Source organism: Megalopta genalis, unplaced genomic scaffold (assembly GCF_051020955.1).
Source record: "Megalopta genalis isolate 19385.01 unplaced genomic scaffold, iyMegGena1_principal scaffold0074, whole genome shotgun sequence".
Classification (NCBI taxonomy): Eukaryota; Metazoa; Arthropoda; class Insecta; order Hymenoptera; family Halictidae; genus Megalopta; species Megalopta genalis.
In genome coordinates this window covers 200,001-207,394 of record NW_027476143.1, presented here as the reverse complement: position 1 = coordinate 207,394, position 7,394 = coordinate 200,001, and the positions used below count along the sequence as shown (strand labels likewise).

The following is a 7,394-nucleotide window of genomic DNA, read 5'->3' as shown; positions in this document are numbered from 1 at the left end:
TTTCAATTTTCTGGAAAATCCTATCATTAGATTTTTTTTAAAATACGATATTCTTGCTTAACTAACGTTTTTACATAGGGATTAAGCATTTAGAACGAAATCTAATGTAGGAAAATGGTACTTTACTCTTGATCGGTACGTTGGGACTTTGAAAATATTCGGGCGTTCCAATCGCTCGTCTGTTGCATCATAGCGCGTCTCGGCGCAATCGACCGATTCGCTCGATCCATTATTTTCGATTTACGGCTAAAATAAATTTTTCTAATTTTTTTCAATAACATATTCCTGCTTAAATAACTTTTTTACATAGGGATTAAGCATTTAGAACGATACATTGTTTAAAATAAGGGCACTTTACTCTTGACATTTTACGGTTTTTTCAATTTTCTGAAAAATCCTATCATTAGATTTTTTTAAAAATACGATATTCTTGCTTAACTAACGTTTCTACATAGGGATTAAGCATTTAGAACGAAATCTAATGTCAGAAAATGGCACTTTACTCTTGACATTTTTCGGTTTTTTCAATTTTCTGGAAAATCCTATCATTAGATTTTTTTAAAAATACGATATTCTTGCTTAACTAACGTTTTTACATAGGGATTAAGCATTTAGAACGAAATCTAATGTAGGAAAATGGTACTTTACTCTTGATCGGTACGTTGGGACTTTGAAAATATTCGGGCGTTCCAATCGCTCGTCTGTTGCATCATAGCGCGTCTCGGCGCAATCGACCGATTCGCTCGATCCATTATTTTCGATTTACGGCTAAAATAAATTTTTCTAATTTTTTTCAATAACATATTCCTGCTTAAATAACTTTTTTACATAGGGATTAAGCATTTAGAACGATACATTGTTTAAAGTAAGGGCACTTTACTCTTGACATTTTACGGTTTTTTCAATTTTCTGAAAAATCCTATCATTAGATTTTTTTAAAAATACGATATTCTTGCTTAACTAACGTTTCTACATAGGGATTAAGCATTTAGAACGAAATCTAATGTCAGAAAATGGCACTTTACTCTTGACATTTTTCGGTTTTTTCAATTTTCTGGGAAATCCTATCATTAGATTTTTTTAAAAATACGATATTCTTGCTTAACTAACGTTTTTACATAGGGATTAAGCATTTAGAACGAAACCTAATGTAGGAAAATGGTACTTTACTCTTGATCGGTACGTTGGGACTTTGAAAATATTCGGGCGTACGCGGCGCGCTCGGCGCTTCGAACAGCTCCGGTGTCCCCATTATTTTCGATTTACGGCTAAAATAAATTTTTCTAATTTTTTTCAATAACATATTCCTGCTAAAATAACTTTTTTACATAGGGATTAAGCATTTAGAACGATACATTGTTTAAAATAAGGGCACTTTACTCTTGACATTTTACGGTTTTTTCAATTTTCTGAAAAATCCTATCATTAGATTTTTTTAAAAATACGATATTCTTGCTTAACTAACGTTTCTACATAGGGATTAAGCATTTAGAACGAAATCTAATGTCAGAAAATGGCACTTTACTCTTGACATTTTTCGGTTTTTTCAATTTTCTGGAAAATCCTATCATTAGATTTTTTTAAAAATACGATATTCTTGCTTAACTAACGTTTTTACATAGGGATTAAGCATTTAGAACGAAATCTAATGTAGGAAAATGGTACTTTACTCTTGATCGGTACGTTGGGACTTAGAAAATATTCGGCCGTACGCGGCGCGTCTCGGCGCTTCGAACAGCTCCGGTGTCCCCATTATTTTCGATTTACGGCTAAAATAAATTTTTCTAATTTTTTTCAATTACATATTCTTGCTTAGATAACTTTTTTACATAGGGATTAAGCATTTAGAACGACATATTGTTTAAAATAATGGTACTTTACTCTTGTGATTTTTCGGTTTTTTTTGATTATTTTGAAAAATAAATTTTTGTAATTTTTTTAAATACGATATTCGTGATCAGTGAACGATTTCACATATGGATTAAGCATTTAGAATCGTGCGGAAGCGTTATTAAAAAAGTTTACTCGATGCGATGGGACTTTGAAAAGTTTGTGAAAATTTTCATATTGGGAAAAAATGTGTAATTTTTTGTCTAGTTTACGGTAATGTAATTTATTTTAATGTTTACTATAAATTTTTTTTTCGTTCGTTCACGCGCTATGTTACAACAGCACGGCCGGGCGGTCTGTTGCCGCGGCGGTTTACACTCATAAGCGCGCGTGCTATTCGGCCGGCGGCGCCGGCGTCCTTGCCGGCCGTTCGGTATCTATAAGAGATACACGGTCCGTGCGAGGCGGACGGAGCAGAGCGGGTTTTGGGCCAATTCTACGATCTCGGTCGAGAAGCTGTCTCAGAGCTCCTTCGGGGCTTCGGTCCTGACTGTTTCGTGCCGTTTACGTTACGGACTTTTCTCCACACAGCGTGGCCACGGGTCGGTGTCTTTGACCGAATGGCCCATATGTGGCAAGCCCTACGGGGTTGGTTACCCGTATGCACTTTGTATGTATACTCGTACTCACTGAGCAATCGACTCTTCTGTCCGAGCGATGGAAAAATTTTTTAAAATGCATCTGTAAGATTTGGAAGCAAATCGTACCAATTGAAAACTGTGGCTAAAATGAATAGCCCAGTGGAGAGAGAAAACTATCAAAAAACTGATTTTTTAAATCAAGAGGTGTCAGAAATCGAAATGCCTAGCGCGAGCGGAAGAACACGCTTTCTCGCCAGTCCAGCATGTGTCCTGTCCGTTCTTCCTCGGCTTGCCGATTTTGCCCAGATCAGAGGTTTCGTGCTTCCGGCGGTCAGAAGATCAGTGTGAGCGTACGCGCTTCCACGACTATGGCATCACCCATGTACTTTTTCCTTTGAATATATTTGAGTACATAAAAAATATTAAAACATATAGAGAGAACTGTGTCTTGGATCTTAAAAATTTGTCAATAGCGATGATATATTATTACTTAACTTGAAGTATTTGTACGTTTTAGCTGGGACGTACATTTATCTTACAAGATGTTAATAGCGAGACTCTTGAAGATAAAATTATCTTGTGATTTTATGAAGGCAAAGATAGAAACGTACGAAGCTGGCGTACGTAGAAAAATGTGATTTTATGATAGAACAAAAATATAATACGTACGTTTTTGGGCGTACGGTAAAATATCTGTATGGTAGAAAAATGAAAGAAATTGAGCGTTAAAGAAGATATGTTACAAGCGCGGAATGTGGCAAAACTTGTACATATTTGAAAGAGAAAAGTGGTGTGTCGACCTGACATATATATATGAAACAGGCGACGATGGAAAAGGATTTAAATTTTGTCCATTTTATATATACATATTGTATAGTTCCCTGGTTGATCCTGCCAGTAGTCATATGCTTGTCTCAAAGATTAAGCCATGCATGTCTCAGTACATGCCGTATTAAGGTGAAACCGCGAATGGCTCATTAAATCAGTTATGGTTTCTTAGATCGTACTAAAATTTACTTGGATAACTGTGGTAATTCTAGAGCTAATACATGCAAAACAGAGTTCCGACCAGAGATGGTAGGAACGCTTTTATTAGATCAAAACCAATCGGTGGCGGGTGTTTACACTCGTCCATCGTTTGCTTTGGTGACTCTGAATAACTTTGTGCTGATCGCATGGTCTTATAGCACCGGCGACGCATCTTTCAAATGTCTGCCTTATCAACTGTCGATGGTAGGTTCTGCGCCTACCATGGTTGTAACGGGTAACGGGGAATCAGGGTTCGATTCCGGAGAGGGAGCCTGAGAAACGGCTACCACATCCAAGGAAGGCAGCAGGCGCGCAAATTACCCACTCCCGGCACGGGGAGGTAGTGACGAAAAATAACGATACGGGACTCATCCGAGGCCCCGTAATCGGAATGAGTACACTTTAAATCCTTTAACGAGGATCCATTGGAGGGCAAGTCTGGTGCCAGCAGCCGCGGTAATTCCAGCTCCAATAGCGTATATTAAAGTTGTTGCGGTTAAAAAGCTCGTAGTTGAATCTGTGTGTCACAGTGTCGGTTCATCGCTCGCGGTGTTTAACTGGCATTATGTGGTACGTCCTACCGGTGGGCTTTGCTCTTCACGGGGCGGTCCAACTAATATCCCATCGCGGTGCTCTTCACTGAGTGTCGAGGTGGGCCGGTACGTTTACTTTGAACAAATTAGAGTGCTCAAAGCAGGCTACCTTCGCCTGAATACTGTGTGCATGGAATAATGGAATAGGACCTCGGTTCTATTTTGTTGGTTTTCGGAACCCCGAGGTAATGATTAATAGGGACAGATGGGGGCATTCGTATTGCGACGTTAGAGGTGAAATTCTTGGATCGTCGCAAGACGGACAGAAGCGAAAGCATTTGCCAAAAATGTTTTCATTAATCAAGAACGAAAGTTAGAGGTTCGAAGGCGATCAGATACCGCCCTAGTTCTAACCATAAACGATGCCAGCTAGCGATCCGCCGAAGTTCCTACGATGACTCGGCGGGCAGCTTCCGGGAAACCAAAGCTTTTGGGTTCCGGGGGAAGTATGGTTGCAAAGCTGAAACTTAAAGGAATTGACGGAAGGGCACCACCAGGAGTGGAGCCTGCGGCTTAATTTGACTCAACACGGGAAACCTCACCAGGCCCGGACACCGGAAGGATTGACAGATTGATAGCTCTTTCTTGATTCGGTGGGTGGTGGTGCATGGCCGTTCTTAGTTGGTGGAGCGATTTGTCTGGTTAATTCCGATAACGAACGAGACTCTAGCCTGCTAAATAGACGTAATTATGGTATCTCGAAGGCTCTCGGCTTCTGCCGGTGGGGTTTTTACTACCAACGTACAAACAAATCTTCTTAGAGGGACAGGCGGCTTCTAGCCGCACGAGATTGAGCAATAACAGGTCTGTGATGCCCTTAGATGTTCTGGGCCGCACGCGCGCTACACTGAAGGAATCAGCGTGTGTTCCCTGGCCGAAAGGCCCGGGTAACCCGCTGAACCTCCTTCGTGCTAGGGATTGGGGCTTGCAATTATTCCCCATGAACGAGGAATTCCCAGTAAGCGCGAGTCATAAGCTCGCGTTGATTACGTCCCTGCCCTTTGTACACACCGCCCGTCGCTACTACCGATTGAATGATTTAGTGAGGTCTTCGGACTGGTGCGCGGCAATGTTTCGGCATTGCCGATGATGCCGGGAAGATGACCAAACTTGATTATTTAGAGGAAGTAAAAGTCGTAACAAGGTTTCCGTAGGTGAACCTGCGGAAGGATCATTACAATGTTCCAATATATCTCAAAGAGAGAGGAGAGGAGGAGAGAAAATGAATTCGATTAGTTTGTGGATAAGAATTCATATAAAAAAAAAAGATATTGTTGAGCCCGCCAGATCATTCGTGCGTGATTTACACGGCCAGACGTGTGTACTACACGTATTAGGCCTTTGATCTGCGTTGCGTAGGCCACAACAAATCTTTCAAAGAGAGAGAGATATATGTGTTGTTGGGGTTTGTGATTATGAAGGTGCCCCAACGCACAAAAATATATAAAAATGTACAAAGTTGGGATGTGGTGTGGTGGAGAAGAGTTGGGCCCGACCAGATCATTCGTGCGTGATTTACACGGCAGACGTGTGTACTACACGTATTAGGCCTTTGATCTGCGTTGCGTAGGCCATCTTCCTTCCAAGACACACACGTGTTGGGGTTTGTGTGATTTTATGATAGTGCCCCAACACGGAAAAATAAGCGTACGAGAAGAGTTGGGCCCGACCAGATCATTCGTGCGTGATTTATACACGGCCAGACGCGTATTATATTACACGTATTAGGCCTTTGATCTGCGTTGCGTAGGCCATCTTCTCGATAGAGAGAAAGCCAATGTATTCTTTTTTCTTTCTTTACACACACACACACACACAGTTGTAGTAGGACAGGGAGGGATGCGAGCGTGCTAATCACGCTTCCTCAAGTCTTCGCTGTGGTGTAAAAAAAAAAAGAAAAAAAGGAATCGTTGGGAAAGTCCAAAGGACGAAAATATCGGGCAGTCTGAAGATAACTTAATGCTCGTTTACATTGGTATCAAGAGAGACCGGCTTGTGTAGCTCGTTTCAATGCTGTGTCGTTGTCATTGACACCCTACTCTGTTGCGCGCTAGTGGCAGCATGAGCGTGGGACGTATATATATATGACACCCAGCTAGAGCCGGCCGTGAGTCCGTCCGGTGTAAATAACGACGAAAGGAGAGAGAAACTTTTCGAATCCAGTATCGGGTTGATAATTGTCCAGTTTGAATATCCATATCCCCGTCGTTTTTGGAGGTGATATACTCTCTGTGTTTCTTCGATAGAAGGCTTTTCAATGTTCTATTCGCTCCGACCGTCGAACTTGCAAGAAAACAGTGGTTTTGGATTTGCTCGTACATATATATATATGGTTTCGACGGAAATATCTCGTTCTTTAAGGGACAATTATGTCGTTGTACGACGACTCCCGAATCTCCTTCGCGCGCTGGTTGGAGCTCTTCGGGTATCGGTTTGTTCCGAAATATAACACAAAAATGTGGTGGATAGCAAATACACATTATATATATGAGAGAATAAAAGGGAAAAATTACCCTGAACGGTGGATCACTTGGCTCGTGGGTCGATGAAGAACGCAGCTAATTGCGCGTCAACGTGTGAACTGCAGGACACATGAACATCGACATTTCGAACGCACATTGCGGTCCACGGATACAATTCCTGGACCACGCCTGGCTGAGGGTCGTTTACGTACTTATAAACTGCTTGCGTTGATGGCACTTGTTGCCTATATACGTACGAGCGAATGATGGGCGCTTCGTCGGCGTTTGTCGCGGTCCTATGAATATTGAGAAATTTTACGTACGTCTAACAGTCTTCGAGAGAGATGGAAATCGTGTTCGAACTAGCGTGAGTGTGGAAGGCGGTGTCGTGTGTCGTATATGTTTTATATACGTCCGCCCGTCTGAAACACCGCTTCGAAGCGGTGACAAAATCTTTTTCGGGACGATTCGTATCCGTAGAACTATCGAGATTTCACTGGTACATTTTCAACGCGCTCCCGACGTCGCCTGAAATGAAACGAGATGGGTTTAACCCACGAAAGCGTACTACACGAGTCTGTCCTATGTGAAGACTGTGTACAGAGATCGAACGAACGCATGAAAGAAATTGAACGAAAGAACACATAACCCGCAAAAATATAGAGTAGAATTGTGACCGTTGCTTCGAATTTGAATTTATATGTATATATATATCATAGCCCCAGGGAGTGGAACCTATGAGTGTGGAAGGATGTCTCTTACCGTTATGTTGCCAGAGGAAAAAAAGTCTCTCTCTTCGTACGACACATTTGTGTACGAATTGTATCGATGGCTATATA

General features: G+C 41.6%; 2 non-coding genes across 2 annotated transcripts; both read left to right on the top strand.

Annotated features, from left to right (window-relative positions):
* Positions 1-3,349: 3,349 nt before the first annotated feature.
* LOC143261914 (small subunit ribosomal RNA) lies at positions 3,350-5,270 on the top strand. Its single transcript, XR_013035911.1, has one exon. It is a non-coding gene; the product is annotated as a small subunit ribosomal RNA (ribosomal RNA).
* Positions 5,271-6,603: 1,333 nt separating this feature from the next.
* On the top strand, positions 6,604-6,758 carry LOC143261886 (5.8S ribosomal RNA). Its single transcript, XR_013035894.1, has one exon. It is a non-coding gene; the product is annotated as a 5.8S ribosomal RNA (ribosomal RNA).
* Positions 6,759-7,394: the final 636 nt, after the last annotated feature.